General features: G+C 48.4%; 2 pseudogenes; both read right to left on the bottom strand.

Moving 5' to 3' along the window:
- Window positions 1-2129: 2129 nt before the first annotated feature.
- LOC142571165 (innexin inx2-like) lies at window positions 2130-4527 on the bottom strand (annotated as a pseudogene).
- A 16948-nt stretch (window positions 4528-21475) lies between these two features.
- LOC142571164 (innexin inx2-like) lies at window positions 21476-22912 on the bottom strand (annotated as a pseudogene).
- Window positions 22913-23305: the final 393 nt, after the last annotated feature.

Raw genomic sequence — 23305 nt, 5'->3', positions numbered from 1 at the left:
CCGCTGCGATTAAGCGCGCCCCCAATCGCTTAATTTCATTCAGTGAAAAAGGCTGCACGCGGCTCGTTGCACCCCTCAACGGTGGTCTAGCGCCGATAACAGTTTACGTTCGATAAGATGGTCTAGTGTTTCGATAGGTGCCTTCCTAAAGAATTACACGGGTGAATCGGTCTCTCTAGGAAAAGAAAGCGAAGCAGCGTGAGCTACCGAAGACGGCTGCGATGGCAATGAACGAACCTCGAAGCTTGAGCGCAAACATTCATAGGTGCGTCGAGTTATACAACTGTTTAAAACTATAGTACAAACTATCTATGGAACGCGTAATACTAGAACGAACACTCGAGCGCCGATTAGAATTCGCAAATATACGACGACCCGAACGCTTGCGTCAATTGTTCATGCGTCTGCCTGAACATTGACCATTCCTTCCGCCCTGACCCACGCATCTCTCCCCTTTTCTGCCGAGAAATAAGAAAGATGGAACGTGCAACGGTTAAGTTATATTCGCTTGTATACTCATTCGGTGGCCATTCGCAAGTGTGACGCTATCCTGCAGCTGCAATCGAACTCTTGGTGCAGATCAGGAAGCGATGTGGCGGTAGTGCGGAGGGGGTTGCCGTGTGCCCGGGCGAAGACCGCCGAGCCGTCGCGCGGCGGTGGACAGAAGCCAAGAACGGAGCTGGATGCACGCGAACCATTGTTGACGGCGGCAGGAAATACGAACGTGATGGGACGCGGTGGGACACGGAGGTGGCACGCCGGCACTAAAGGGAAGGTAGAACGTGCTTGCCAAAGGGCTACATGGTGGGTGCTGACCTCGACGGCACGCGCTGCTACTGACTCCGCTCTCGCGCTTCGCTGTAGGCCTGGAATTGCGCCTGCCACAGTGCAGGTGACGTCGAAGGAAAAATGTTGATTACTATGCGTGGGAATACTGCAGAAACAATACGCAGAATATATTTTGTTGGCGTTTGGCAGTATTCATCTAGGGACCAATGAAAACGGTTACCCTAGCTGCACGAAACCTTGGGCACCAAGGGTAAAAGAGGAAATGCTTATGAACGGAGTAATGATCACTTAAAGGCACGGAACACGCAAAATGATGAGTGATTACCGTTTGGGGCAGTAAATTTATTTTTTTTTATTTTTTAATGCGAAGCAGTTCCTGGCGGACAATTGCCACTTTGACAGTATCTATCTTGCCGCCTACGTCTTGGTGCTCTCACGGTCGTTTCGTTAACTTGGTATGTACAACAAGTGGCCGATTGTGACGAGTGTATGACGAACATGAATGATCGGTCACGACAAGAATATCATGATACGCGCGTCATGTAGGTCATGAAACAGCCGCCTACGTCTTGGTGCTCTCATGGTCGTTTCGTTACCTTGATAGGCACACTGCTTCGCATAGTATCGATTCCCACAGCGCGTGGTATTTGCCGGCTTCTTTTTTTAATAACAAACGACGCATCCTGAGGGACGATAATAAACGCGGCAGAAATGTAAAAATAAACGAGGTTGATGGCATCCGCCACCACCCCGATTCAGAGGGAGTGCTTATAAGTTATGACATCCATCTATGGATGGTCTTAGCTTCGCAAAAAAAAAAAAGAAAAAAAAGAAGGAAGACACACGCCATAGCAGAGTGAGTCAGCATTCATTTCGACAACCCAGAGGATCCTGACGTCCAGGGCCAAAACGCAGTACACGAACGAGCCTCTTAGCGTTCCACCTCCCTGGGTACGTGAACGGGAGTCGGTACTAGCGCTCCGCTGCGAAACGCCGATATCCACAGAGTCATCGCGACGAGGAATGAGCATAACGCTAACTGCGAGGTTGAGCGCAAGCACGCGCTAGAAAGGCGCGATTACGGCAGCTTCGTCAGTACGTTGTGAGTGTTCCTAGCGCGCTTACGCGAGGAACAAGTGACCGCACGCAATATGATGGATAAGTAAGCGGAGTAAAATGGAATCCAACGCAACTAATAAAAAAATATAATAAGCACCGCCAAGCGCTGCAAGCATCATGGCGCTCGCAGCAGCTCTCCGCGCATGAGCTGTGGTGAGATCGGTCTGCTAATCTGGAAAATAAACTTTTGTGAAAGAACAAACCAGGCACACAGCTCAAGGACGTCTTGTATGTAACATTTATTCGTCGCACCATGACAAAACAGACATTTGTTGCTTTGTGGCATTTCCACGCATTCGTACACACGCACACACAAAAAAATGTTTCACTGTTTCTTTTTTACCTTACATGTGACGTCGCACAGTACAAAAATAAAGCATTTAAACAACACCCTGGCAATACAAAATCCTCGCATATTCTTTTTTTTTTATTTTCCAACTGGCAAGTGCACGACCGTACAAAAATAAAAGAAGTTTGGCAAGGCACTTCTCCGGGTAACCAGAGAACGAGACAGAACTAGCTGACGCTATATAATGTACTAATAATGTAACTGATATATGCAAGAAACGGACACCATCTCCAATAACAACAAATCATGGTTCGAAAAAAAAACAGTACAATAGAAGTACGACTCTGCAGGGCAAAATGGGAATGCTTGCGAACGCAGTCTCTGTGCAACGTTAAATAAGAGACCAAGCCGCAAGGAATGCACAAGAAAATCTGGAAGACTTGGGATCTTGTTGTTACCTCAAAGGCACTGAGTAACACGCACATACACACACATAGCAAGGATGAAAATATTGCTTCTCTTCACCGCGACGAGTATGAATTGCAACACTTATGCAAAAACAAAGGGAGAAAAAAACCAGGACGCTTGTACTTTAAGCAGCGATCGCAACGACGCGAATAGAGATTCCTGATGACAGAATACGAAAAAAAGGAAAGAAAAAGAAAGCAGCTTACAACTAAAGCAACGCATTTTCTTTTTCTTTCTAGTGTTCAACTGCATATGAAGTGATTTGTTCCTAGGCTCACAGCTACCATGACAGTGATTACAGAAAGAGACACACTCACATACAGAAATAATAACAGTGGCAGCATAGGCATCTCTGATATTGCTCCCTCCATCATCATCTTGGCACTTGCAATGCCTTCCCTGAAGGCATGCTGTAAAGGGAGCTCAAGTCATAGTAGTAGTTCGGCTAGATTACTGGCTCCGGGCGGCTAACGCCATTTTGGTTTGTCCCCCTCCAAGTAGCGTAGCGCATGCATGCCGACAGATATCTCGACCTGCCGGTTCACGAGAGAAAACAAAAATAGAGGAATGGTGAGGCACGGACTTGCCGGTGTCAAGGTCGGCTACAAATCATCGTGCCCGAAGCCGCAACGCGCGGCTTCGGTCGGTAGTCGGTGTACGAGAAATGCGCGCACGAGAGAAACTGCGCGGCCAGCGTCTACGCGTTGTCGATGCTCTTGTGGTCGAGGCGTCGCACATAGTCGTTGATGAGATCTCGGAAGTCGACGGGATCCATGTTCTTGCACAGCAGGTCCAGGACGAGCCAGTCACAGAGCTTGCAGCGGTCGCAGACGCGCTCAACGTAGTCCTTGTTGGCGAGCTTCGCGCGACGCCGGAGGACAATGAAGCGGATGCGTTCCGTTCCGTTCCAAAAACTTTTATTTCCATCAGATGCGGGGGAGGAAGATGACGAACGCCCTGTAAATGAGCACCACACCATACATGCAGGCGAGGATGATGAACCAGAACCAGAGGAACACGTAGATTTTCTCGTTGATGATGTTTATGGGCAGAATGCACATGGCATCGTGCTTCTGCACCTCGCCTGAGGGACCGTATACATGTGGAAGGTGCACTTCGTTAGCCTTGGGAACACCTTGATCATGGGGTCGTATCGCACGGACCAATCCCATTCGGTGAACTGTAGCACTTTGGAACCGTAGCTGGAGAACTCGCCCCCTAGGAACATGTCCATGAGGAACATCTGGCCGACGACGTTGACAAAGTTGAACACCTCGGCCAGCACGTATCCGTGGAAGAAAATGTTGTGGTGGTTCAGATTGATGGCTAGGTACTCGACGAGCAGTTTTCTGCTGTTTTCTTTGGCTTCCTCGGGGAGGATCGGATTGTTAAGGCCCAGGATGAGGTTCTTGATACGGCCGCCTTCGACAGCCTTCCAGAAGTAGCGAGGCACGTAGAATAGTACGACCTGCAGGAAGAGCACGAAGCAGACCCACTGGTAGTAGGCATGGTACACGCGCTTCTCGCTCGGCGTGTATTTGTCCACGCCGGGGTAAGGCACTTGGACGCCCACTTTCTTGTGCCAGGCATCCGTGAGCGAAAAGGTGGTGTGTCCAGCAGAAGGTGTCTAGCAGGTTTGGCGGCACCGCGTCCTCACTGATGCAATCGATGGGGTCGCCGATGTACAGCCTGCCGGTCACCAGAATGCTGAAGGCGATGAGAATGCACACGGTCACCTTGTAGTGCAGTCGAAACACATTGTTGTCGATGACGGTGAAGTCAGTCTTGCAAAAGCCCTTGAGATTCCCAAAGAGCTGATCCATGGCTGCTGCTTCGCCGCACCTCCGGCTGCCACGCACTCACCAGAAAAAAAAAAGGTGGAAGATGGCGTGCGTTGTTTCAGTATATAAATCGGGGCCTCGCGAACTAGTCAGCAATTACAGACCGATATCTCTAACAAGTATTGTCTCCATAAAGTAGCGGCGACGGCCGGTGGACCATTTGCGGAGCGTTCACGAACGTATCGCACTACTGACACTTGTTGCAGGAGCGCGGCGGCCCCATAGAGAAAGTAATAGAACAAGAGCGGACACTCGGCGGAAATTGGAAACAGGAAACATGTCACGCTATAGTATTAACGCCGACGAATTGCGGCCGCGAGCATCGAAAAAAAAAAGAATGTGATCAACAGCAATTCTTTTATTTTTTTATTCTTTCCCGGAAAAAGCAAGAATATCTGCGTATAAATTAAATGAAGCTTTGTGGCTTACTTCCATTGCCTAGCGACAGGTGAACCGGCGAATCATAAAGAAATTCAACAAGAGGGGACACTCTTCAAAAACTGGCAACAGGAAACACGTCACGCCTAGTTTCAACTCCATCCGTTAGTTGACGCGAGCATCAGAAAAAAAGAATGAACTAAACTTACAGACGTTTTATTTTTTTATTCTTTCCCACTAAAAGTGAGAAAGTTTTGCGTGTAAATGAACTTATCCTTTGCGACTTATTTTTGTTGCGTTGCCCAGCAACAAGCTAGCGGCACGCCAGACACGCCAAATGCATACGTCATGCGCCAGGCAAGCCGCAGGAGTGAGCGAAGCCGGCTGAGCATGCGAAGCCCGCGTGCTCGGCGACCCGTATCTTTTGAATGTAGCCCGTTTCTGGGGCTCCCGGCGCTCTTTTGCGTTCCGTCTGCATTTCGACACGGCACAGCTGCACTACTGGACTACAGCAAGGTGAGGAATATTGTTTAACAGTCTGCGGCGCACTTCAAGCACATTTAGGCTTATTGCACAAAACTGAACCTTTATAGTGACGCAGTTAACGAAAAACAGCTCCGCCGTCCATGCCTAGTTAATTTGAGTTAATTGTTCATACTGAGAGATGTTTGGAACGCTTTCTATGAGTCCAAGCATAATTAAAACTTATTTCGGTAGTTTTTGGGCACGCTCGCCGCACCTGGCTTTGTGACGAAAAGCACCTTGGTCGTGTGACGCAGTTTCGCGTGTACTGAATCTTACCAGGACAAGTTTTGGCTCTAACCCCAGACATTATTGTAACTAATTTCGCTATTTTTGGGGGTACTTTTCAAGCACAGTGGCCGCGCCCGGCGTAGTGGCGCAGTTAGCGAAAAGGAGCTCGGCTGTGCGCCGCAGTTAGCTTCGCGTGTACTGAATCTTAGTGGTAGAAGTTCGTGACGTATTCTCTGACCCGAAAAAGTATTGTAATGCATTTAGTAACTTTTTGGGATATTTTGAGGCATGCTCGCCATGTCTGGGGTTGTGAAGCTGTTAGTAAAAAAAGCAAGCCGGACATAGTGAGTTAGTTTTGCGTGTACTGAATATTGATTGAACAAGATAGAGACGCATTTTATAGCCCTGCAGCAACATATATGTACCTTATTTCTGTACTCACGCTTGTCGAAAACGCGACGAGCAATTGCCGAGAGTGATAACACGGGAGTGTTGCTTGCTCCGGCAGTACGTGTAAAGATAACACGGAGGAGCTCAAGAACACAACATTTGTGCATTCTCAGCGACTGAAAACAGGCTTTGCACCCACGAATGGGTCTTGAGTGCGTCTAGAAGGCATTCTGCGAGCATGTAACATGGTCTGGCTGAGCCTGTGTTGTAGCCACCTCTGTGTACTTGGCGTACCATCAGTGAGGCCAAGTTGTTTTGGAAACGCGCAGTCACCCGTGTATTTGTGCTCTTAAAGTGCAGGAAATAATGTCCGGGAAGAGAGGGATGCTTGAAAATCGGATTTTTCTTCACATTTTATGCCATTGTTTGGGAGGAGTCTTTGCTGCGAAATGTACTTAAAAGTGAATTTATCTGTAATGCCGCTCATTCACCACTAACGCACGTTTCGCCTCTACACGCAGCGCTCCACAGACACCATAGTCCTCCATAAAGCAAGCAACAAAATCCCAATAAAGAAAGGCGTCAGGCAGGGAGATACGATATCTCCAATGCTATTCACAGCGTGTTTACAGGAGGTATTCAGAGACCTGGATTGGGAAGAATTGGGGATAGAAGTTAATGGAGAATACCTTAGTAACTTGCGATTCGCTGATGATGTTGCCTTGCTTAGTAACTCAGGGGACCAATTGCAATGCATGCTCACTGACCTGGAGAGGCAAAGCAGAAGAGTGGGTCTAAAAATTAATCTGCAGAAAACTAAAGTAATGCTTAACAGTCTCGGAAGAGAACAGCAATTTACAATAGGCAGCGAGGCACTGGAAGTCGTAAGGGAATACATCTACTTAGGGCAGGTAGTGACGGCGGATCCGGATCATGAGACGGAAATAATCAGAAGAATAAGAATGGGCTGGGGTGCGTTTGGCAGGCATTCTCAGATCATGAACAGCAGGTTGCCATTATCCCTAAAGAGAAAAGTATATAATAGCTGTGTCTTACCAGTACTCACCTACGGGGCAGAAACCTGGAGGCTTACGAAAAGGGTTCTACTCAAATTGAGGACGACGCAACGAGCTATGGAAAGAAGAATGATGGGTGTAACGTTAAGGGATAAGAAAAGAGCAGATTGGTGAGGGAACAAACGCGAGTTAATGACATCTTACTTGAAATCAAGAAAAAGAAATGGGCATGGGCAGGACGTAATGAGGAGGGAAGATAACCGATGGTCATTAAGGGTTACGGACTGGATCCCAAGGGAAGGGAAGCGTAGCAGGGGGCGGCAGAAAGTTAGGTGGGCGGATGAGATTAAGAAGTTTGCAGGCATGGCATGGCCACAGTTAGTACATGACCGGGGTTGTTGAAGTATGGGAGAGGCCTTTGCCCTGCAGTGGGCGTAACCAGGCTGCTGCTGCTGCTGCTGCTGCTGCTGATGATGATGATGATGACGCAGTACTCCTGTTAGGCCAATATACTGAAATGATACATGCTTGTAATTTACTTTCTTTCAGCTGATGGCATCCGGTGGAGCTTCGTACGGCAACGACTGCTGCTTACCTGGTGCCACAACTTTCGGTGAATGCAGAAGCCCGGAACGAGCATTTATATAGCGCAAAATAAAAGTTTCATCATTTCAGAAGACGTTTTTCGTTTTCTTTATGAAATTGCACCTGAAAGATTCGGCGCAGTCTTGTAACGGTGGTTCGCAATCAGTTCTATTAAATAATGAAACGATTCCACGACAATGCCAAGCGGGGTTCAGCAGAAGCGAAAATAAATGAATGCCGCGCCGAGCAGCGGAGCCGGCGCGGCGTGTACCAACTGGTGTTCAAAACGCGCGCGCCAAACCGAAACTGGAAGGTGTTAATACCATCCGCGTGGTGTGCTACAGTCTATTCGGCCGCTGGGCTCTATGGGAGTGTCCGGCCTTGTAGAAATTTCTTTCTCTATGGGCGAATGACGAGCCAGATGTTTACGTCATTCGTCAGACACACCGCCGAAGCGAGAGAGTAAAACTCTTGCTTGGGCTAGTTGGTTCATGCTTGAAGTAGTAAAGGCAAGGCGCAGAAGACCAGGACTCAGGAAGAAGAACACAAACGACAGGACCGGTGCCTTGAGTATTTTGCATACGCGCCTGACGTGCCCAGAAGACGGCACCGGTCCGGTCGTTTGTGGTGTTCTTGCTGAGTCCTGGTCTTCTGCGCCTTGCCTTTACTACTTCAAGCGAGAGAGACCGACCGCGCATCTGAGCGTTGGACTGTTCGGGCACCCGTCTGCCTGTTTTTCTTTTTTGGGATTTAGCCTGGTTTGGTGGCCTCCCGGCGAATTATTGCGTTCACTCGGAACTTCGACATGGCACCACTGCACTATTGGACTAGGGCAAGGTGAGAAACTTTGTTCGACAGTCTGCGACGCACTTCAAGCAATTAGGCTTACTGTCCGACACCTATAGGCTAGACTTGTGACGCAGTTAACGAAAAACAGCGTGGCCGTCGTGGAGCAGTTAATTTGAATTAATTAATCGTACTGGGAGATGTTTGCGACGCTTTCTATGAACCCCAATATCCCAGCAGAACTTTTTGTTGGGCTAGTTGGTGCATGTTACTGAAGTACTATAGCGCCAAACAGACCACACAAGAAGAGACATGGACGAGCGCTTACTAACAACTGATGCTTTATTGGCGGTAACATACAATATATACACGCAAATTTGGCGGCGTAACTAAAGCATCAGCTGTTAGTAAGCGCTCGTCCGTGTCTGTTCTTGTGTGGTCTGTTTGGCGCTATAGTACCCCAATATTATTTTAACTAATTTCGGTAGTTTTCGGGCACGCTAGTCGCACAGGGTGCTTTGACGCAGTTTCGCGTGTACTGAATTTTACTGCGACAAGTTTTAGCGCTTTCTCTGACTGCCAACATTATTGAAACTAATTTCATTACTGTTTGGGGTACCTTTCGAGCGCAGTGGGCGCGCCTGGCGCTGTGACGCGGTTAGCGAAAATCAGCTCGGCCGTGGTGCGCGCTTTCACGCTTTAATGCACTGACAAGTTCATGGCACTTTCTCTGACGCCCAACATTGCTGAAAATTATTTTCGGTACTTTTATGTCATGAGGCCCGCTCGCCGCGCCTGTTGTGGTGCGTCTTTGAACGATATATTCTCTTTTACTTTTATAGTTACAATTTCTTTTTCCTTCTTCCAGGAGGGGCACGACCGCGAGTACGCGGCGTGATCCCCGTCACAGTTTACACAGTGGAGAGAGTTATTACATGCTTCAGTGGCGTGTTCAAGGGCACTACATTTCGCACATGTTTGGCGGCCTCGGCAGCTCTGCGAGCTGTGGCCGAAACGCTGGCATTTGAAACATCTCAAGGGATTTGGCACGTACGGTCTTACACGAAGCTTGATGTACCCGGCCTCGATTGACTCGTGCAGGACACTTGAATTGAAGGTGAGTATTATGTGTTTGGTCACAATTTCTTTACCGTCTCGCCTCATCTTGATTCTTTTGACATTTATGACATTTTGTTCACTGAAGCCCTCCAACAGTTCAGCCTCAGTGAGCTCCAGCAAATCATCGTCGGAGACAACGCCACGGGAGGTATTCATCGTGCGGTGCGGGGTTACTACTACTTGGGTCTCCCCAAATGATACTAGTTTAGGCAGTTTCTCAAATTGTTTCAGGTCGCGGAGCTCCAAGAGGAGGTCACCGCTAGCCATCCTCGACACCTTATATCCTGGGCCAAAAACCTCGGTAAGAGACTTAGACACAAGGAACGGGGAGATTGTTCGTACTTGTTTAGCTGGTTTTTCTGCGTGGATGACATGAAAACGAGGAAAATTGTGGACTTGGCGTCCGAAAAATTGAAAGACCTCTTCGGTGCACCCTCGTTTCTGAGGGCGATCAGGGATTTTAGGAAAAGCGTTTTCCATAAGTACAATTGGGTTTTCGGCCGCAATGCCGACCACCCACCATGGAGCCCAACAGGGGGACGTGACAGGAGCTCCTGCTATAGAAACCCTGCCAACGCCAGCCGTACATCGCTGCTATAACCAAATACAGCATAACCAAGGCTGGCCAGCTACACAAGGTTAACCCGTGCCGCCGGGAAACTAGGAAGTGAGGAGAAGTGATGAGAAGACAGGAAAGATGAAAAAGACGAGAGAGAAAGACGAAGATTGGAGAGGAGGACAGGAAAAGGCGACTGCCGATTTCCCCCGGGTGGGTCAGTCCGGGGGTGCCGTCTACGTGAAGCAGAGGCCAAAGAGGTGTGTTGCCTCCGCCGAGGGGCCTTAAAGGTCCGAACACCCGGCATCGGCTCAATCTCCAGGATCCCCCTTTCCCCGGACACGGCTAAGCCGCGCACGGCTACACGCGGGAGGGTCCAACCCTCGTGTGCTCTGGTACGTGGTGTCGCAACACACCAAACGCCTGCTTACGCAGACGCCCCTGCGGGGACAAGGCAATCAAGAGGCGAGTGCCTAATACGGACGAAATCGAGTGCATGAACCCACATATTGATAGCGTAGGCACTTTAATAACTGTGCAATATTTCAACACTCTCTTGCATGCCATTTCATGTGCCATATCATTTCTTGTCACAAATGTGTGCAGTGAATCTATTTGCGTGATTGACTCCCGGCCTGTGGGACCGTTCGCTTGCACTTGATGCTGAGTCTTTTACATGTATCCATAAACTGCATATATGCACATCAGATCCCTACGAGCATTTTCAAAATTAATTATTTTAGACAACACGCACATATGCAGTACTGACATAATTTCAATTACCACTGAGGAGCTGGGACACATATTTGTTTGGTACACACGAAGGTAAAATAAGTAGATGATGTGGACAGCTCCAGCTCATTTTCTTTAAATCGGTGTGTACAAAGGGTATGCAAAAATATTTTTTTCTCGCGCGCCAATTATTTTGCTGTATAAAAAAGAGAACCCACCACGTTAGTGTAAGATAGGTTGTACATCACAGTAATATGCGCTCTAATTGACCAAGTGAGATGAGTTACTTTTATGGCTCATTCAGTCAAATCACACTGCAAGCTGCATTCATCAAGCTTCTACTAGATATTGCAAAGGTTTAATGAAACATGTTTCCCTGTTATGCAGATATGCAATGGCAAGTCTTTCTATGTGTTCCAAAGGTAAAATTTAAGCTCTAAATTAAAGAAGACATTTATAGTCAGAAACAACAAGCAAAAAAGGTGAATTCATAGTATCAGATGCCCAAGGTACAGAAATTATAAGAAGTATCGAATGATTTTAAGGAAAGAATGTTATTTGAAAATGCAAGACTCTTTAGTGAAGGTCAAGCAAATCAATATAGGTAGAATACCCTGCAAAATCATGCGAGTAATGGTATAGAAAACAATCGGTCAGGAAATCCGTTGTTCTGCAAAACAAAAGCTGATGATTGTCATTACATGAGTCACTTTAGCGTCATGAGACTGCTGCTTGATAAATTCAGAAACAAACCAAAGACACGAAAAAAATAAAATACAATTTAATGATGCTCTCTCCACACTGGGATAAATAAAAAGAAACGGATAACATCTAATGTGAACATATCAGACGCCTTGCGAAACACTAAAAGAAAAATTCAGTTTCGAGCTATGGCACTTGCCGCATAGATGTGGAGGGTCTTGCACCAATAGTGATAGTTACCACTGCATTTAGAAATTAAAAGCAATCATGCAGACAAGGATGATTTTTTATATTTTTGGATACCACTGCAAATGCCTCCACCAAGTGTTACAGTACTGCACGCAGCCATACTAAGGATTTCACAGCAACACGTACAGGTAAAAAGCAAAAGCAGTCAAAGTGCAGGTGTATTCTGGACACTATGTTTGAAAACTTTTAGGCAAGAAGAATGCAAGGAGCAGACATAAGCACTGCATTTATTTCCATAATTCCCGATTTTAATGACCTTTTCTTTTTTCTTAGACAATGCCTACGCCTAGCCACAGTAGCACCCTCATGCAGACTCCACAAGCCAAGAGGCCACGGAGGCAAATGCAGGTAAGAGGCAAGAAGCCATAGCACTGGTATTGACATTCATCTAATTTCCTTCTTTTTCTTACATTTAGGCAGCCAGCACACCTCGAACAGCCACTTTGACTGTGGGTGCCATTTACATCTGACTCCGCACAGGCTTTACTAACTTACGTTATTAAAGCCTGTGCTTTATTACTTGAATAAAGGTTTTGAGACCTCACTGACGTGTGATCAGCAGCAGCCCACTGGTATCGAATGCAGTCCATGCCTTTCATGGAAGAAGGAAACTCAGGAGAGGCCCTGACGTCACTCTTTGTGAAGCTGAAGTGAAGCCGGAAGTTGGCGTTGCTCATGAAGTTGCTTCGCCTCTCGGGCCAGCTCTCCTCTCTTGTTTACCTTTCTCGCGAAACCACGCCGCGCTGCGCGCGACCGGGCTGCTCGGACGCGCGCGCTCCGCAGCAATACTCAACAAAATAATCTAATCGCGATGTCTCAATGCCTTACCGTTGCCAAAATCATGTTGAAACAAGTTCATAATGAAGTTCACAAATTGGGCCGTAAGGTCGAATCGGCTGCTTTTACCGGCTTTTATGAAAATAACCATGCTTTATCAGGCCAGCCAAATGAGCTGTTCTAGCTCATCAACCGTGGGTACCGGCCGCAGCCCAGTTCTTGCGCGATCTTAAAAAAAAGGTCACCTTTATCGCTGCCTTCTACTTGCTTTTCTCTGCTTGAATTTCCTTGGGCTCTCAGACGGTCTTGCGAGCTAGACGATTGGACATAAGAAAAAAAAAATGTACGCATTCTCACTGCACTGCCGGATTCAGAATAAAGTTGTTTCCATCCATCCATGCAAGAACGCACTGGAGACACGTACGACACACCGACCCATTTGCGATCCATTTGTAGTTTATGAGCACAAACAAATTCTCGCTTGAGTAATCGTCGTACTTTATTGAACAAAGTTCGGGTGGCCGCGCATCACTACGACAGCGCGCCGGCGAGGAGGCAAAATGTCATTTCTGACTCCGTGTTTAGATTCAGACTGCGGCCTGAGGTACGTGTTCTTACCACGGTAAGTGAAGCATCACGTAAGATAAGTTTTGCGATAGCCGGCGCACGGTGCAGAACAGTACGCGCGTAGAACCGGCCTACGTGCGACTATGGAACAGCCGCTTGGTGTGTTGGCAGGCGTACGTTCTGTGGAGCCTTGCCGACCCTTGCAGCGCATCCGCTAACCTTAAATTCACTTCCCTGCGCTTCTCGCGCGCACAGATAAGATACGCCTGCCGTAAGGAGGATTCGTTCCTCAAGTCAAAGCAGCCGCTTCTTTCCCATCTTCCAGGATAAAGCGTCGGCTGGCAGGCGCATGGTGCCGAGGGCAGCAAAATGCACGTATTCTGCGTATAACGCTCTATCAGCACGTGTACTGAGGTACACCTGTGCAGGTGTGCATGAACCTCGAACGCGCTCTGCTTAAAAGACTTCGTGCTGTCGCGAGTACTGCGAGGAACAAGCAACAGTAAAGCAACATGTGCTTTAATATGTACAAAAGCAAGTTGCTACTGAACACGAACTATGCGTTCATAATGTACGTCTACGCGCCGTAAATGCACCATAGGCGCTGTCAAAAGCAAGAATCACTGATCTGCAAGGCGTTCATTGTACAGATTCTGAAACGCATCGGTTTCGGCCTGCGATAGCACGTTAGCATGATTCCGCCAAAGAGAGCAATATTTCCCGCGGATATTCCTTCGTCGGTTGCCATTGCCGTGGCGCGGTACATTGCGTACAGAGTTGCATGCGCGTTCATTTCACGAACTTTAGTTCCTCCTGTCCCACCTGGCCACAGCAACATCCGGGAGAGCACGGTCCAGATAACGCAGCGAAACAAAACACGGAGACCAACGCAAACCTGCACGCACGGCGCCTTTGTCACGGTAGGAAACCTACGGAGCAACGCGTGTAAGCGCACAGAACCAAAACAAAAGCCGCCATTGTGACCCGAAAGGCGTGGCCGCTACGATACGGCAAAGAAATAAAAAATCAGCAAAAAAGAGGAGAACCTACACGTCATTTCCTCCACACTTTTCTCCTAGCGCGCGGAGGGGGTAGGGCCAGGCCCCGCACACTCTCAAGTTCAACAAATGGCCACAGAGGGCGAAAAATCAATCGAGGCGCGTTTCAGCGTAAGCGCGCAAGTGGAGCTACTGTAATTTGGTCGAATACTTTAATTGGTGCTTTCTCTGCTAGGAGCGCTGAACATGCTGATTTTTTTAATTTACACAAACCATTGACATGAACAATCGAGGTGTCTAAGGATGCTTTTTACCTCAGGCAAATAGGCAGTTGATTTTTTTTAAATTTGATTGTTGAAGCTGCTTTTTAGTCATAGCGTCAAGGTTTTTTTGTACTTGATTAACCACCGACAGCCGACAGCCTATTGGTATCGATGTGTTTCCTGGCCGTTGGCGTTCGAATACTACGGCGGTAAAACATTTTCGAAAGCATGCTGGTTTCGTCTGCGAGTCATTACACAGACTTGCTGTAAAGAGGTCTACTCTTGGCAAGAAATAGTGCCTCAGTTTGTTTAGGCGTTGATTATCATAATGAATGCGGCGGAAGTTGACGGAATACGCTTGAAGGTACGTTTTTATGCCGTTGATCTCCATAACACCGTAAGTACGCAAACCGATGTCACAGAACACCCGATGCATCATTGTGTGTTCTCCGTCATCGCTTGTTTGCTGTACGCCTACTAATTCTTCACTTCTTCTTCAAGTGTTGCATCCTCCTTTTGTCCTTGTTCTCTTGTGCTTCACTTACAGTATGTCGTTCCGTCAGCTGTAATGCGCATTTGCAAAACCAATACGTTTGATAAGACGCAGTGGTTATCATAATTTCACTACACATGTATTAAGCTGGCACATGTGGTTCAGATACAGATACCTGTATGCGGACTTGCACGACGTTGATGCGGAGATTAGGATAATTATGACACCCGTAAGGAAGAGGCAGCTGACGGCCGTAAGCTGTTGCGTTCTTTTCGCCAAATTACCCGGCCTGGTAGTGCTCTAAAGATGCTGTATAAAAGTGACACGCGGTGACAGGGAAGTTATGTTTAGCAGCCGACTGTACGTTTTGTAGCTTAGGTCTTTCTTGTGCGTCTGTGCTACCCTTATTAATGAGCCATTTCTTGACTATGTTCTTGACTATGTAACCGCGTTTGTGTGGATCCGTAGACGTGTGCTTTTTGTTGTACTTGTAAAATGCAAATAAAATATTTTCAAGCTTACTCAATCTTTGGTGTGTGCGTTTATTCCAGTCGAGGCCATCGTGCCACCTGGAAACCGCACTGTCAGTAGCCCTACACGAAATGCAACAGCTGGAGCGCGGCGGCACAACTCGGGGTAACGGCGGCGTAATAAACGAAAAACCGCTCGGGATGCCCTTAAAAGTCAGTTCAGAGTGTGCCTTAACTCGATATGACTCAGCGCTACATATATTCTGCTGCGCCTTGATCGTGCTCCCGCCAGTTTGGTTGCTGTGTGGCAAACGTAGCGCCTACATATATATGTAGGCGCTACGTTTGCCACACAGCAACCTAACTGGCGGGAGCACGATCGATGCGCATCAGCCAGAACCCAGTAGGTAAAGCGACCATACTGTGCAAAACCCCGTTTCCGTTTCCTGTTGTACAGCGCCACCCGTGGTCACATACTTTAGTTCACGACGCCACCGCTACGCTTATTTCCGTAGCACTGTGGAAGGTACAGTTTCCCTTCTCTAAGTTTGTATAGGTGTTCTGTGGTAGGGCCTCTCCTCAGTTTCCTTCCTCCATGGCGTGCACGCAGACCGCCGCCTTTGCATCTCCGCCGAGGCGATTGAGCGCAGCGTTCACGGTGCGTCCGCTTCGCTTCGTCGTTTTCGCAGCCAAACGCACTGGGCGTCTCTGCTCCCTCGCGCGCATGCGCCGTCAGCGGGGTAGCGCGATAGCGACGGCGTGAATGCACCTATAGCGTCCCTGTAATTGCTACGTTAATAAAAAAAAATTATGGGGTTTTACGTGCCAAAACAACTTTCTGATTATGAGGCACACCGTAGTGAAGGAATCCGGAAATTTCAACCACCTGGGGTTCTTTAACGTGCACTTAAACCTAAGTACACGGGGGTTTTCGCATTTCGCCCCCATCGAAATGTGGCCGCCGTGGCCGGGAAAAAGAAAAAAAAAAGAAAAAAGAAAGGGGCGAACGCGGAAGCCGAGGGACGTGAATAATTACTCAGGCAAGGAAGAAACAAGACAGGGAAAGAACTGACCGCAGCAGGCACTGGAGAGATGCCGTCGGCATCAAATCAACTCATTCGTGCTTTAAGATATCCTTGGAGGAAAGATGGTACATTTCTGGAAACAATACAGTCTGCTTCTCTCTTGCACAGGCTTTTGTCAAGAGCAACGAGACCACTATATATTGGCGGCGAGGAGTTACGGAGTCGCCATCTATCGGAAGCGCCTCGGTGGCGTAGTATCAGGGACCATGCGGCGCGCTCCTCATAGGTTTTGCTGTCAGCGCTCACTGAAAACACCACGCGCGAGCTCTCCCGGACACTTCTATAAGTACTTTCGAAACGAGAGAAGTTTGTTACTGTCTAAATAATATTCTTGGGCAAACTGAAAACACACAATCGTTTACAGACGCTATATCTCCTTACCGAATACGTACAGTGAACGCCACTGCGCGCGGTCGCCGCGATTGAGTCTCCCGAACCGGCTTCTTGCGTGAAAGGTAGGTAAACGCTGAGAGCAAACTATGTGAAATATGTTCTTATAGTGTTTGTATAACTAAATGGAGTGTAATAGAACGAAGCCTCAATGCAGCGATCGCGCAGATTCGCAGCGACCGACTGCGCGTCTGCATGCTTGTCCGCGCACTGTTTCGCTTTCTCCGCGCGCGCGTTTTCGCACCGTGCCATGAGCTTTAGGCCGCAGAATATGAGCATTTGACAGTATACAAGCAGCCATTGTTGCGTGGGCGCTATCAGAGCTGTTCAAAAATAATTTCATTGTAGAGACTTCGACGCCTACGGGGACTGTGACGTCCCGTCGCGACGATTCAATCTTTTTTTTTCTTCTAAATTCTTTGACCTTTCAATATTATTTCTCGAGTTGCGTCGCACTGTATGTTTATCGGTGTTCTCAGCGTGAAATTTCCCGCTGCTCCTTTTTTGTAATCCAGTGCTATAATTCATAACACAAACATGACCATATGCCATGCTTTCTTTAAATGTGCTTCTTACCGCTGCCTTTCCACTCCACTGAACTTGCCAGTATCTATAGCATCGACAAGTTCATAGACCAAACCGTCATGACATTAGTCGGGCAGCGGACTCGGGCGAGCGTCTCAGTGCGCGTTTTCAGAACATCGCAGACCGGGCGACGTAGCAGAAATTTTCCTCGCGTCTGTGCTTCCTGCATACCCGAGTTGTAGCCGATGACTGTTTGCCGGTTTTATGTTTCGCGAGCCAAGCTTCACGCAGCTTCTTGTCCTGTGGCTACGTGTGAATAAGGCTGACACCGGCCTTCGCTACGTGCATCCGGCCCTGCGGAACCGAGCAGTAGCCTACCATGTTGCGCGCCTTCAAAGGCAGCCACTACCTATTGTAGTGCTTTGAAACGTTGTAAAGGAGACACTCGAAGCGGGAAAATTTCGCCACTAAATGAGTACCGCAGCGTACGAGGGAATTTAAACTCGTTTTCAGTTCGCTTCGGCGCGCCCGAAGCAGCCGACGCGGCCGCTATGTCCACGTGATCCCTCCTAGCACGTCACGCCGACGGTGGCGCCAGCTTTTCCAGTGGTGGAGCTCAAAGCCAATAGGAGAGAGTCCTGGTTGCATCGCGTAAGCGACTACAGGGAATTCCTGGTATAGAACGACACTCGTACACTTCAGCCGAGCTTTCGATAGGTACGGCGGCAAACGGAGGGTTGACACGAGGTCTCTGATTTCCGCTGCGATTAAGCGCGCCCCCAATCGCTTAATTTCATTCAGTGAAAAAGGCTGCACGCGGCTCGTTGCACCCCTCAACGGTGGTCTAGCGCCGATAACAGTTTACGTTCGATAAGATGGTCTAGTGTTTCGATAGGTGCCTTCCTAAAGAATTACACGGGTGAATCGGTCTCTCTAGGAAAAGAAAGCGAAGCAGCGTGAGCTACCGAAGACGGCTGCGATGGCAATGAACGAACCTCGAAGCTTGAGCGCAAACATGCATAGGTGCGTCGAGTTATACAACTGTTTAAAACTATAGTACAAACTATCTATGGAACGCGTAATACTAGAACGAACACTCGAGCGCCGATTAGAATTCGCAAATATACGACGACCCGAACGCTTGCGTCAATTGTTCATGCGTCTGCCTGAACATTGACCATTCCTTCCGCCCTGACCCACGCATCTCTCCCCTTTTCTGCCGAGAAATAAGAAAGATGGAACGTGCAAAGGTTAAGTAATATTCGCTTGTATACCCATTCGGTGGCCATTCGCAAGTGTGACGCTATCCTGCAGCTGCAATCGAACTCTTGGTGCAGATCAGGAAGCGATGTGGCGGTAGTGCGGAGGGGGTTGCCGTGTGCCCGGGCGAAGACCGCCGAGCCGTCGCGCGGCGGTGGACAGAAGCCAAGAACGGAGCTGGATGCACGCGAACCATTGTTGACGGCGGCAGGAAATACGAACGTGATGGGACGCGGTGGGACACGGAGGTGGCACGCCGGCACTAAAGGGAAGGTAGAACGTGCTTGCCAAAGGGCTACATGGTGGGTGCTGACCTCGACGGCACGCGCTGCTACTGACTCCGCTCTCGCGCTTCGCTGTAGGCCTGGAATTGCGCCTGCCACCGTGCAGGTGACGTCGAAGGAAAAATGTTGATTACTATTCGTGGGAATACTGCAGAAACAATACGCAGAATATATTTTGTTGGCGTTTGGCAGTATTCATCTAGGGATCAATGAAAACGGTTACCCTAGCTGCACGATACCTTGTGCACCAAAGGTAAAAGAGGAAATGCTAATGAACGGAGTAATGATGACGTAAAGGCACGGAACACGCAAAATGAAAAGTGATTACCGTTCGGGGCAGTAAATTTAGTTTCTTTTTCTTTAATGCGAAGCGGTTCCTGGCGGACAATTGCCACTTTGACAGTATCTATCTTGCCGCCTACGTCTTGGTGCTCTCACGGTCGTTTCGTTAACTTGGTATGTACAACAAGTGGCCGATTGTGACGAGTGTATGACGAACATGAATGATCGGTCACGACAAGAATATCATGATATGCGCGTCATGTAGGTCATGAAACAGCCGCCTACCTCTTGGTGCTCTCATGGTCGTTTCGTTACCTTGATAGGCACACTGCTTCGCATAGTGTCGATTCCCACAGCGCGTGGTATTTGCCTGCTTTTTTTTTTTAAATAACAAACGACACATCCTGAGGGACGATAATAAATGCAGCAGAAAGGTAAAAATTAACGAGGTTGGTGGCATCCGCCACCACCCCGATTCAGAGGGAGTGCTTATAAGTTATGACATCCATCTATGAATGGTCTTAGCTTCGCAAAAAAAAAAAAAAGAAGGAAGGCACACGCCATAGCAGAGTGAGTCAGCATTCATTTCGACAACCCAGAAGTTCCTGACGTGCAGGGCCAAAACGCAGTACACGAACGAGCCTCTTAGCGTTCCACCTCCCTGGGTACGTGAACGGGAGTCGGTACTAGCGCTCCGCTGCGAAACGCCGATATCCACAGAGTCATCGCGACGAGGAATGAGCATAACGCTAACTGCGAGGTTGAGCGCAAGCACGCGCTAGAAAGGCGCGATTACGGCAGCTTCGTCAGTACGTTGTGGGTGTTCCTAGCGCGCTTACGCGAGGAACAAGTGACCGCACGCAATATGATGGATAAGTAAGCGGAGTAAAATGGAATCCAACGCAACTAATAAAAAAATATAATAAGCACCGCCAAGCGCTGCAAGCATCATGGCGCTCGCAGCAGCTCTCCGCGCATGAGCTGTGGTGAGATCGGTCTGCTAATCTGGAAAACAAACTTTTGTGAAAGAACAAACCAGGCACACAGCTCAAGGACGTCTTGTATGTAACATTTATTCGTCGCACCATGACAAAACAGACATTTGTTGCTTTGTGGCATTTCCACGCATTCGTACACACGCACACACACAAAAAAATGTTTCACTGTTTCTTTTTCATCTTACATGCGACGTCGCGCAGTGCAAAAATAAAGCATTTAAACAACACCCTGGCAATACACAATCCTCGCTTATTATTTTTTTTTATCTTCGAACTGGCAAGTGCACGACCGCACAAAAATAAAAGAAGTTTGGCAAGGCACTTCTCCGGGTAACCAGAGAACGAGACAGAACTAGCTGACGCTATATAATGTACTAATATTGTAACTGATATATGCAAGAAACCGACACCATCTCCAATAACAACAAATCATGGTTCGAAAAAAAAACAGTACAATAGAAGTACGACTCTGCAGGGCAAAATGGGAATGCTTGCGAACGCAGTCTCTGTGCAACGTTAAATAAGAGACCAAGCCGCAAGGAATGCACAAGAAAATCTGGAAGACTTGGGATCTTGTTGTCACCTCAAAGGCACTGAGTAATTAACACACACACACACACACACACACAAACATACACACACACACACACACACACACACACACACACACACACACACACACACACACACACACACACACACACACACACACACACACACACACACACACGCACACGCACACACGCACGCACGCACACAAAGTAAGGATGAAAATATTGCTTCTCTTCACCGCGACGAGTATGAATTGCAACACTTATGCAAAAACAAAGGGGAAAAGAAACCAGGACGCTTGTACTTTAAGCAGCGATCGCAACGACGCGAATAGAGATTCCTGATGGCCGAATACGAAAAAAAGGAAAGAAAAAGAAAGCAGCTTACAACTAAAACAACGCATTTTCTTTTTCGTTCTAGTGTTCAACTGCATATGAAGTAATTTGTTCCTAGGTTCACAGCTACCATGACAGTGATTACACAAAGAGACACACTCACATACAAAAATAATAACAGTGGCAGCATAGGCATCTCTGATATTGCTCCCTCCATCATCATCTTGGCACTTACAATGCCTTACCTGAAGGCATGCTGTAAAGGGAGCTCAAGTCGAAGTAGTAGTTCGGCTAGATGACTGGCTCCGGGCGGCTTACGCCATTTTGGTTTGTCTCCCTCCAAGTAGCGTAGCGCATGCATGCCGACAGATATCTCGAGCTGCCGGTTCACGAGAGAAAACAAAAATAGAGGGAATGGTGAGGCACGGACTTGCCGGTGTCAAGGTCGGCTACAAATCATCGTGCCCGAAACCGCAACGCGCGGCTTCGGTCGGTAGTCGGTGTTCGAGAAATGCGCGCACGAGAGAAACTGCGCGGCCAGCGTCTACGCGTTGTCGATGCTCTTGTGGTCGAGGCGTCGCACGTAGTCGTTGGTGAGATCTTGGAAGTTGACGGGATCCATGTTCTTGCACAGCAGGTCCAGGTCGAGCCAGTCACCGAGCTTGCAGCGGTCGCAGACGCGCTCCACGTAGTCCTTGTTGGCGAGCTTCGCGCGACGCCGGAGGACAATGAAGCGGATGCGGGGGAGGAAGATGACGGACGCCCTGTAAATGAGCACCACACCATACATGCAGGCGAGGATGATGAACCAGAACCAGAGGAACACGTAGATTTTCTCGTTGATGATGTTTATGGGCAGAATGCACATGGCATCGTGCTTCTGCACGTCGCCTGAGGGACCGTATACATGTGGAAGGTGCACTTCGTTAGCCTTGGGAACACCTTGATCATGGGGTCGTATCGCACGGACCAATCCCATTCGGTGAACTGTAGCACTTTGGAACCGTAGCTGGAGAACTCGCCCTCGAGGAACATGTCCATGAGGAACATCTGGCCGACGACGTTGACAAAGTTGAACACCTCGGCCAGCACGTATCCGTGGAAGAAAATGTTGTGGTGGTTCAGATTGATGGCTAGGTACTCGACGAGCAGTTTTCTGCTGTTTTCTTTGGCTTCCTCGGGGAGGATCGGATTGTTAAGGCCCAGGATGAGGTTCTTGATACGGCCGCCTTCGACAGCCTTCCAGAAGTAGCGAGGCACGTAGAATAGTACGGCCTGCAGGAAGAGCACGAAGCAGACCCACTGGTAGTAGGCATGGTACACGCGCTTCTCGCTCAGCGTGTATTTGTCCACGCCGGGGTAAGGCACTTGGACGCCCACTTTCTTGTGCCAGGCATCCGTGAGCGAAAAGGTGGTGTGTCCAGCAGAAGGTGTCTAGCAGGTTTGGCGGCACCGCGTCCTCACTGATGCAATCGATGGGGTCGCCGATGTAGTGCCTGCCGGTCACCAGAATGCTGAAGGCGATGAGAATGCACACGGTCACCTTGTAGTGCAGTCGAAACGCATTGTTGTCGATGACGGTGAAGTCAGTCTTGCAAAAGCCCTTGAGATTCCCAAAGAGCTGATCCATGGCTGCTGCTTCGCCGCACCTCCGGCTGCCACGCACTCACCAGAAAAAAAAAGAGGTGGAAGATGGCGTGCGTTGTGCCAGTATATAAATCGGGGCCTCGCGAACTAGTCAGCAATTACAGACCGATATCTCTAACAAGTATTGTCTCCATAAAGTAGCGGCGACGGCCGGCGGACCATTTGCGGAGCGTTCACGAACGTATCGCACTACTGACACTTGTTGCAGGAGCGCGGCGGCCCCATAGAGAAAGTAATAGAACAAGAGCGGACACTCGGCGAAAATTGGAAACAGGGAACATGTCACGCTATAGTATTAACGCCGACGAATTGCGGCCGCGAGCATTGAAAAAAAAAAAGAATGTGATCAAGAGCAATTGTTTTATTTTTTTATTCTTTCCCGGAAAAAGCAAAAATATCTGCGTATAAATTAAATGAAGCTTTGCGGCTTACTTCCATTGCCTAGCGACAGGTGAACCGGCGAATCATAGAGAAAGAAATTCAACAAGAGGGGACACTCTTCAAAAACTGGCAACAGGAAACACGTCACGCCTAGTTTCAACTCCGTCCGTTAGTTGACGCGAGCACCAGAAAAAAAACAATGAACTAAACTTACAGACGTTTTATT

The sequence above is a fragment of the Dermacentor variabilis genome, chromosome 2, assembly GCF_050947875.1.
Source record: "Dermacentor variabilis isolate Ectoservices chromosome 2, ASM5094787v1, whole genome shotgun sequence".
Lineage (NCBI taxonomy): Eukaryota > Metazoa > Arthropoda > Arachnida > Ixodida > Ixodidae > Dermacentor > Dermacentor variabilis.
This window is presented reverse-complemented; position numbering and strand designations above follow the sequence as displayed.